We start from the raw sequence: 9,591 nt of genomic DNA, 5'->3' as shown, positions 1-9,591 counted from the left end.
TGCATTTAATTCATGGGACTTCAGCTGTTTTAGAATTAAATACGTTTTCTATCGATAGTCAAGCTTAGAAGTTGCGCTGTAATGTTTGGACAACTAAATAAAGTGTTATGTTTGGAGTCTGACTGACAGTCGTTCATTCTGGCCCAATTCAACAATTCTTACTACTTGTCCTGTTCTGCGGGTTTAGCAGGGCGTATCAGGTACAAATCAGTTTCAAAGACATTATGTGTGAAGAAGATGGAGGACTGGTTCTGGGAGACTTGCGTATCGGAAAGCGATATCTTTAAAATTTCAGGAGTTTGAATTCGCTCCAATTGGTTTCTACGTCTACATCTACATCCATACTCCACAAGCCACCTGACGGTGTGTGGCGGAGGGTACCTTGAGTACCTCTATCGGTTCTCTCTTCTATTCCAGTCTCGTATTGTTCATGGAAAAAAAGATTGTCGGTATGCCTCTGTGTGGGATCTAATCTCTCTGATTTTATCCTCATGGTCTCTTCTAGAGGTATACGTAGGAGGGAGTAATATACTTCTTGACTCCTCGGAGAAGGTGTGCTGTCGAAACTGAAACAAAAGCCCCTACCGAGCTACTGAGCGTCTCTCTTGCAGAGTCTTGCACTGGAGTTTATCTATCATCTCCGTAACGCTTTCGCGATTACTAAATGATCCTGTAACGAAACGCGCTGCTCTCCGTTGGATCTTCTCCATCTCTTCTATCAATGCTATCTGGTACGGATCCCACACTGGTGAGCAGTTTTCAAGTAGTGGGCGAACAAGTGTACTGTAACATACTTCCTTTGTTTTCGGATTGCATTTCCTTAGGATTCTTGCAATGAATCTCAGTCAGGCATCTGCTTTACCGACGATTAATTTTATATCGTCATTCCATTTTAAATCACTCCTAATGCGCACTCCCAGATAATTAAGGAATTAACTGCTTCCTGTTGCTGACCTGCTATATTGTAGCTAAATGATATGAGATCTTTCTTTCTATGTATTCGCAGCACAATACACTTGTCTACATTGAGATTCAGTTGCCGTTCCCTGCACCATGCGCCAATTCGTTGCAGATCCTCCTGCATTTCATCTCTTATCGATTGTTCCTCGATATCAATTAAATTATTATCACTTACCACAGGCGTGGCAAGACGATCGTTGTCATTAGCGTGGAGAGATGTGCGCTCCGGCAGACGGCCGTGGTCCACTTCCGCAGCTCCCGAATTAACTCGAGACGCGTAGCGCCCCGGCCAGGTTTCCCCGCAACCGAAGGTACGACGCGAATGGGGCGCTAATGACTTTCCTATCGGGTTTACAGCCGGGTAGAGAGCGCACCGTCTATTTTGCTGTCGTTATTTTTCATTTACGGGCGGATGAATTCGGCTATTACAGGCGGCGGGTAGAAAGCCCGTGTGCGGCGCTGGCTTTCATCCGCCGGTGGGCCCAGCAGAGGAAGGAAGGTGAAGGTGAAAGAGCCGCCAGCCGGCCCACATACTGCGTCCTCCTGGTCGGTGACACCTGCGGCCGTACGTGGCCGCCCCGCGGCAACCAGTGCGTAGTCATCTTACGATAACCGGTGGTGATATATATATATATATATATATATATATATATATATATATATATATACTCCTGGAAATTGAAATAAGAACACCATGAATTCATTGCCCAAGGAAGGGGAAACTTTATTGACACATTCCTGGGGTCAGATACATCACATGATCACACTGACAGAACCACAGGCACATAGACACAGGCAACAGAGCATGCACAATGTCGGCACTGGTACAGTGTATATCCACCTTTCGCAGCAATGCAGGCTGCTATTATCCCATGAAGACGATCGTAGAGATGCTGGATGTAGTCCTGTGGAACGGCTTGCCATGCCATTTCCACCTGGCGCCTCAGTAGGACCAGCGTTCGTGCTGGACGTGCAGACCGCGTGAGACGACGCTTCATCCAGTCCCAAACATGCTCAATGGGGGACAGATCCGGAGATCTTGCTGGCCAGGGTAGTTGACTTACACCTTCCAGAGCACGTTGGGTGGCACGGGATACATGCGGAAGTGCATTGTCCTGTTGGAACAGCAAGTTTCCTTGCCGGTCTAGGAATGGTAGAAAGATGGGTTCGATGACGGTTTGGATGTACTGCACCGCCGCCGTCAGAGTCAGCCAGTTTGCCGTGGCATACGGAGCTCCATCGCAGTCTTTAACACTGGTAGCATGCCGCGACAGCGTGGACGTGAACCGTATGTGCAGTTGACGGACTTTGAGCGAGGGCGTATAGTGGGCATGCGGGAGGCCGGGTGGACGTATCGCCGAATTGCTCAACACGTGAGGCGTGAGGTCTCCACAGTACATCGATGTTGTCGCCAGTGGTCGGCGGAAGGTGCACGTGCCCGTCGACCTGGGACCGGACCGCAGCGACGCACGGATGCACGCCAAGACCGTAGGATCCTACGCAGTGCCGTAGGGGACCGCACCGCCACTTCCCAGCAAATTAGGGACACTGTTGCTCCTGGGGTATCGGCGAGGACCATTCGCAACCGTCTCCATGAAGCTGGGCTACGGTCCCGCACACCGTTAGGCCGTCTTCCGCTCACGCCCCAACATCGTGCAGCCCGTCTCCAGTGGTGTCGCGACAGGCGTGAATGGAGAGTCGCTTCTGCCTTGGTGCCAATGATGGTCGTATGCGTGTTTGGCGCCGTGCAGGTGAGCGCCACAATCAGGACTGCATACGACCGAGGCACACAGGGCCAACACCCGGCATCATGGTGTGGGGAGCGATCTCCTACACTGGCCGTACACCTCTGGTAATCGTCGAGGGGACACTGAATAGTGCACGGTACATCCAAACCGTCATCGAACCCATCGTTCTACCATTCATAGACCGGCAAGGGAACTTGCTGTTCCAACAGGACAATGCACTTCCTCATGTATCCCGAGCCACCCAACGTGCTCTAGAAGGTGTAAGTCAACTACCCTGGCCAGCAAGATCTCCGGATCTGTGCCCCATTGAGCATGTTTGGGACTGGATGAAGCCTCGTCTCACGCGGTCTGCACGTCCAGCACGAACGCTGGTCCAACTGAGGCGCCAGGTGGAAATGGCATGGCAAGCCGTTCCACAGGACTACATCCAGTATCTCTACGATCGTCTCCATGGGAGAATAGCAGCCTGCATTGCTGCGAAAGGTGGATATACACTGTACTAGTGCCGACATTGTGCATGCTCTGTTGCCTGTGTCTATGTGCCTGTGGTTCTGTCAGTGTGATCATGTGATGTATCTGACCCCAGGAATGTGTCAATAAAGTTTCCCCTTCCTGGGACAATGAATTCACGGTGTTCTTATTTCAATTTCCAGGAGTATATATATATATATATATATATATATATATATATATATATATATATATATATATATATATATAAAGACAATTTAAATAAAAATAAATAAATCAGTTTATATTTGGACATTTATTTTAATTGTTCCGTTAAAATTTCAGCATATTAAACTTGATTCATAAACTGGTGCCTTATTTAGGACTGTGAAAATGTGAGTTTCTAATCTTACGGACCCCATCAAATATGGAGCCAAGATTGGGAGACTGCATACAACACTGCATTCATAAAATAACATACGAAGAACGTTGAAACATATGCAAGAGGAAACTAACCACAACCAACAACCGATTCAATTTTCACCCTAAGAAGTTACGTTCGTAGCGCAATCCTGTCCGTCATGAAATTACCACACACTGGTATACTAAATTCATACTAACTCTCTGTGAAATCTTCCCGAAAAGAATAGTTGAGGGCTACTTTGATGATTACACCACATGCTTCACGTGGTCAGCTTTGTTTACACGAAGAGTGTAACTCCACAATAATTTTGATTATTAAGATAAATTAAATCGAAAAGCAATTTACAAAAGAAAAACCTCGAACTGGTTACTATCGTCTTACTATTAACCTGATGGGTCAAATAATTGTATAAGCACGTGGTACTGCTCTCACAAAGTACACCCCACGTGGGTTGAACATAAAGAAAAGTAGCTATATCGAAAAATATTGTCAAGACGAGAAGTTATAATCTCACACACATTCGCATTTAAGAGTGATGATCTTACTTAAGACTTACGGATCATCCACATGTGGTTCCACTTTACTCACAAAGTAGTGACAAAGCAACTACTGGAAGATATTCTGAACTTCACACTCGAATTATACTGCATTAAAATTTAAGATAACATTAGATATTTTAGATCTAAACCTGAAATAAAGGTGATTAACTTCTCAGTTAGGCTGAACTTAAGAAATCCATTGTCCTACGGACTTAGCAGACACGCGCTTAGCCGGAGATCTTACCACTTCAGACGCTCGCCGCAGACAGACTGCCGTGGGTCCCTCCTGAGGGGAGCCTCACAAATACAAACGGAAGTGACCAGTGAGGCAGCTTCCTATACCAACATGACAAGGGACTGGCAGGACCATACTAAGAACAGAAACCTCTTTGCTTTTAGAAAGCGTAGCTACCTGTTCCGACGTTGGTCCTACTGTTCTCTAGCAGACAGGCTTGTCTGCTACCATCGAGCATGCAACTAGAAATACATTTGCTTTGCTGATTCATCCTTTCACACGGAAGGGAAGGGGGATGACAATATCTTATCATATACAGTTTATAAAAGAAAGCGGATGTAGGTTCCGTATGAGACTGTGTGACATGAATTACATATAAACTGTGTTTTAAAGTGCAGTAGTGTGACAGATCGTTCTTGATTATGTGTAAAAGTAACACGTTCCACTGCTCAGTCTCCTCCCAGATAGTCAGAAACACCACAGTAAATTTAGAAGTGGAATGTATGCCGTAAATGGCAACAGTTTTAAAAAATTAACTTATTACTGTAGGCGCTGATATACATCTACATCATTCCTGATGAGTCAACTTACACCATGGAGAAACGTTTTGTAGCGAGCACCTGGTCTCACGAATGATCCCGTATGGATAAATAAGTGATAAATATTCAGCATGATTTTACTGTAAGGTTTCAGAAACCTTCCCCATCAGAACCAAAAATTTCACGGCGGGAGTAAAAGCTCTCTGCAGCTGGCTGCATAAAAGACATGCCCCGCTCAGGGCGGCCACCACCATGACTGGAAACGTGTGCGGAGTCTGCAGTGACAGTTGAATGTTCACCACAAAAGTACAGTCGCAAGCGGTCACAGGAACTGAGTTACGTACTCGATTTTTACAAAAACATAAAGAATGATTTGAAGTTAAAGGCATTTAATCCTTCGTTTGTAAACGAACTGAGTAATAATGATATGCAGAAACGTCATCAGGCTTGTGAGCGAATGCTCGATGTCTTCCTTCTAGGGGGAAAGTGTTCCTCTCGGACGATTGTGAGATATATGGCAGCGAAAAAGCGAGAGGGGCACCAGTCCGTTCCCTGATAAATGGATTGGACGTGGTTCTGTTCTTCAACAGAACTAGATCTGAAAGCGTCCTCACAAAGTTCTTCCAACATAAAAAACTGTATACGTCCCATAGTTGCAGCTGTGCCAGAGAAACCGGTCAGAGGCATCCGTATTGAAACGTATTGAGATATGTAAACAGGCAGGATACAGCGATGCGCTCGGCAACGGGTATATGAGACAACAGGTGACTGGCGTAGTTGTTAGATCGGTTACTGCTGCTGCAGTGGCAGGTTATCAAGATTTAAGTGAGTTTGAACGTAGTGTTATAGTCAGCACACGAGCGATGGGACAGCATCTCCGAGGTAGCGATGAAGGGGGGATTTTCCCGTACGATAATGTCACGAGTGTACCGTGAATTTGAGGAATCCGGCAAAACATCAAATCTCCGACATCGCCGCGGCCGGAAAACGATCCTGCGGGAACAGGGCCAAATGACGACTGTTAAAGTGACAGACGTGCAACCCTTCCGCAAACTGCTGCTGATTTCAATTCTGGGCCATCAATAAGTACCAGCATGCGAACCTTTCAGCGAAATGCGGAAGGCTGAAGGCCCACTCGTGTACCCTTGATGACTGCGCTACATAAACCTTTACCCTCGTCTCGGCCCGTCAACACCGACATTGGACTGTTGATGAAAGGAAACACATAGCCTGGTCGGACGAGTCTCGTTTCAAAGTGCACGGAGCTGATGGACATGTACGGGTATGGAGACAACCTCACGAGTGCATGGACCCTGCATATCGGCAGGGGACTGTTCAAGCTGGTGGAGGCGTTGTAGTAGCGTGGGCCGTGTGCAGTTCGAGTGATATGGGACACATAATACGCCTAGATACGACTCTGACAGGTGACACGCACGTAAGCACCCTGTCCTGCATCAATTCATGTCCACTGTGCATTCCGACGGAACTGGGCAATTGCAGAAGGACAATGCGACACCACACACGTTCAGAATTGCTACAGAGCGGCCCAGGAACACTCTTCTGAGTTTAAACAGTCCCGCTGGCCACCAAACACCCCACACATGAACATTATTGAGCATATATGGCATGCCTTGTAACGCGCTGTTCAGAAGAGATCTGCACTCCGTCGTAGTCTTGCGGATTTGTGGACAGTCCTGCAGGATTCATGGTGTCAGTTCCCTCCAGCACTACGTCAGACATTAGTCGAGTCCGTACCACGTCGTTTTGTGGCACTTGTGCGTGGTCACGGGGGCCCTACACGACATTAGGCGGGTCAGTTCCTTTGGCTCTTCAGTGTAGATTAAATGAAACAAGCCCTATTTGCCGAGTTGGGCCCTAGCTAGTGTTACAATTACAACCCTCAAGAAACAAGAAACAGGAGATCTGCCGCACGTGCGTGGTAGGGGCAGGTGACGACAACGATAGCCGGTGGAGCACGAGGAGGACACGAGGAGGTGCGCCGGCGAGAGTGGGGAAAGGCGGGCGTCGTGTGGCCCAGTTGACGGCGCAGGTGCGCACACCTCACCACAAAGGCAGCCGCCGGCGACGGCGAAGACGATGCCTCGGCGGGCCTAGCTGCTGCCTCCCGCCTCGCTTTCGCTGCGCACCCGCCCGGCACACCTGCTGCAGACAGATACCAGCGTGATTGACTCTCTCTCCTTTACCGAGAACACAGGCCGTCAACATGGTGGGAATGACACTGGTAGTGGCAGATTGATGGTGAGGACTACATACACTGAATGAGGAACAAATTGAGGGCTAGCTGTTGTTAGAGAGGGAGACAGAGAGAGAGAGAGAGAGAGAAAGTTACCACGGGGAATGGAATAGTTCGAGGTCTCACGCGACTGTGATGTCACCACACCTTGTACCGTCTGTCGGAAAGGCAGCTGAGAGAAAAATGCTGCAGTCGTACGGTATCAGCCCACTGTTCGAGCCACATCGTATATGCGCGAAATGGTTCAAATGCCTCTAAGCACTGTGAAACTTAACATTTGAGGTCATCAATCCCCTAGAACTTAGAACTACTTAAACCTAACTAAGGACATCACACACATCCATGCCCGAGGCAGGATTCGAACATGATATCGTAGCGGTCGCGCGGTTCCAGACTGAAGCGCCTAGAACCGCTCGAGCATCACGCTTACCGTGGGTACGGCTATCTCGCGAAACTGCCGCTGTTCGTGCCATCTACCGTGGCCAACAGTGTGTTCACGACACAGATCGCCATAGACTATTGTGTACTGTGCAACGAATAGTGTGCTGTGTCGCAAAATAACAGGATAAAATGTGGTACAATCTAGCCATTGAAGATTCTGTTCTGTCGAGGCGTAGAACGCAGTCGGAAGGTTCGGCAGACGAAGGTAGTGGCGCTGATGAAGCGGGCGCTCGGTCACTCCCGTAGGGCGGCAGACGCCACTTCCCTGAGCGAGTTCTGAGCACGAGGCTACATCTGCACCTACATTTATACTCCGTAAGCCACCCAACGGTGTGTGGCGGAGGGCACTTTACCTGCCACTGTCATTACCTCCCTTTCCTGTTCCAGTCGCGTATGGTTCGCGGGAAGAACGACTGCCGGAAAGCCACCGTGCGCCCTCGAATCTCTCTAATTTTACATTCGTGATCTCCTCGGGGGGTATAAGTAGGGGGAAGCAATTTATTCGATACCTCATCCAGAAACGCACCCTATCGAAACCTGGACAGCAAGCCATAGAGCGCCTCTCTTGCAGAGTCTGCCACTTGAGTTTGCTAAACATCTCCGTAACATCACGCTAACCAAATAACCCTGTGACGAAACGCGCCGCTCTTCTTTGGATCTTCCCTATCTCCTCTGTCAACCCGACCTGGTACGGATCCCACACTGATGAGCAATACTCAAGTACAGGTCGAACGAGTGTTTTGTAAGCCACCTGCTTTGTTGATGGACTACATTTTTAAGGACTCTCCCAATGAATCTCAACCTGGCACCCGCCTTACCAACAATTAATTTTATATGATCATTCCACTTCAAATCGTTCCGCACGCATACTCCCAGACATTTTACAGAAGTAACTGCCACCAGTGTTTGTTCCGCTATCATATAACAATACAATAAAAGATACTTCTTTCTACATCTACATCTACATCCATACTCCGCAAGCCACCTGACGGTGTGTGGCGGAGGGTACCCTGAGTACCTCTATCGGTTCTCCCTTCTATTCCAGTCTCGTATTGTACGTGGAAAGAAGGATTGTCGGTATGCTTCTGTGTGGGCTCTAATCTGTTTCTATGTATTCGCAATAAATTGCATTTGTATATGTTAAGGGTCAGTTGCCAATCCCTGCACCACGACGGAAAGGACAGTCGTGACTGATAAAATGCGAAACAGGCAATAGAGCGTAGACGCTGTGCGGTTCTCACATGTGCAGCACGGGAGTTATACCAAGCAGTTTCATTCAATCGAGTAAACTAGATAGAGATAAGAACCTAGCTTAGTGGCGGAGATAAATCTTCCTCGTTGTCGTATTTGTACCGCCTTTCTAAGGAGTTAAAAACACGAGTTTGTGTAGCAAGCACCTTTATCCTGGCCAAGTGACCTAGACGGGGAAGAGCTTGCTCCAAACTGAAAGCGTGAAGTATAGCCTCTGACTTAGTCATTTGGACAGTCAAAGCAGATAGCTTTGCCCCTTGACTATGATTTAATTAAAATATTGACTATGTTAATAGTTCTGTAGTTAAAACCACTGAATATATCGGTAATTCAATTTAACTGTATGTTATGCTCTAGCAGTAGTTGGAAGCAGTGGGTGCGAAGGGAGTGAGACAGGGTTGTGGCCTCTCCCCGATGTTATTCAATCTGTATATTGAGCAAGCAGTAAAGGAAACAAAAGAAAAATCCGGAGTAGGAATTAAAACCAATGGAGGAGAAATAAAAACTTTCTGGTTCTCCGATTACATTGCAATTCAGTCAGAGGCAGCAAAGGACTTGGAAGAGCAGTTGAATGGAATGGATAGTGTCTTGAAAGGAGGATATAAGATGAACATCAACAAAAGCAAAACGAGGATAATGGAATGTAGTCGAATTAAGTCGGGTGATGCTGAGGGAATTAGATTAGGAAATGAGACACTTAAAGTAGTAAAGGAGTTTTGCTATTTGGAGGGAAAAATAACTAATGATGGT

Source organism: Schistocerca gregaria, chromosome 4, assembly GCF_023897955.1.
Source record: "Schistocerca gregaria isolate iqSchGreg1 chromosome 4, iqSchGreg1.2, whole genome shotgun sequence".
Lineage (NCBI taxonomy): Eukaryota > Metazoa > Arthropoda > Insecta > Orthoptera > Acrididae > Schistocerca > Schistocerca gregaria.
Note: the sequence above shows the minus strand (reverse complement) of the source record.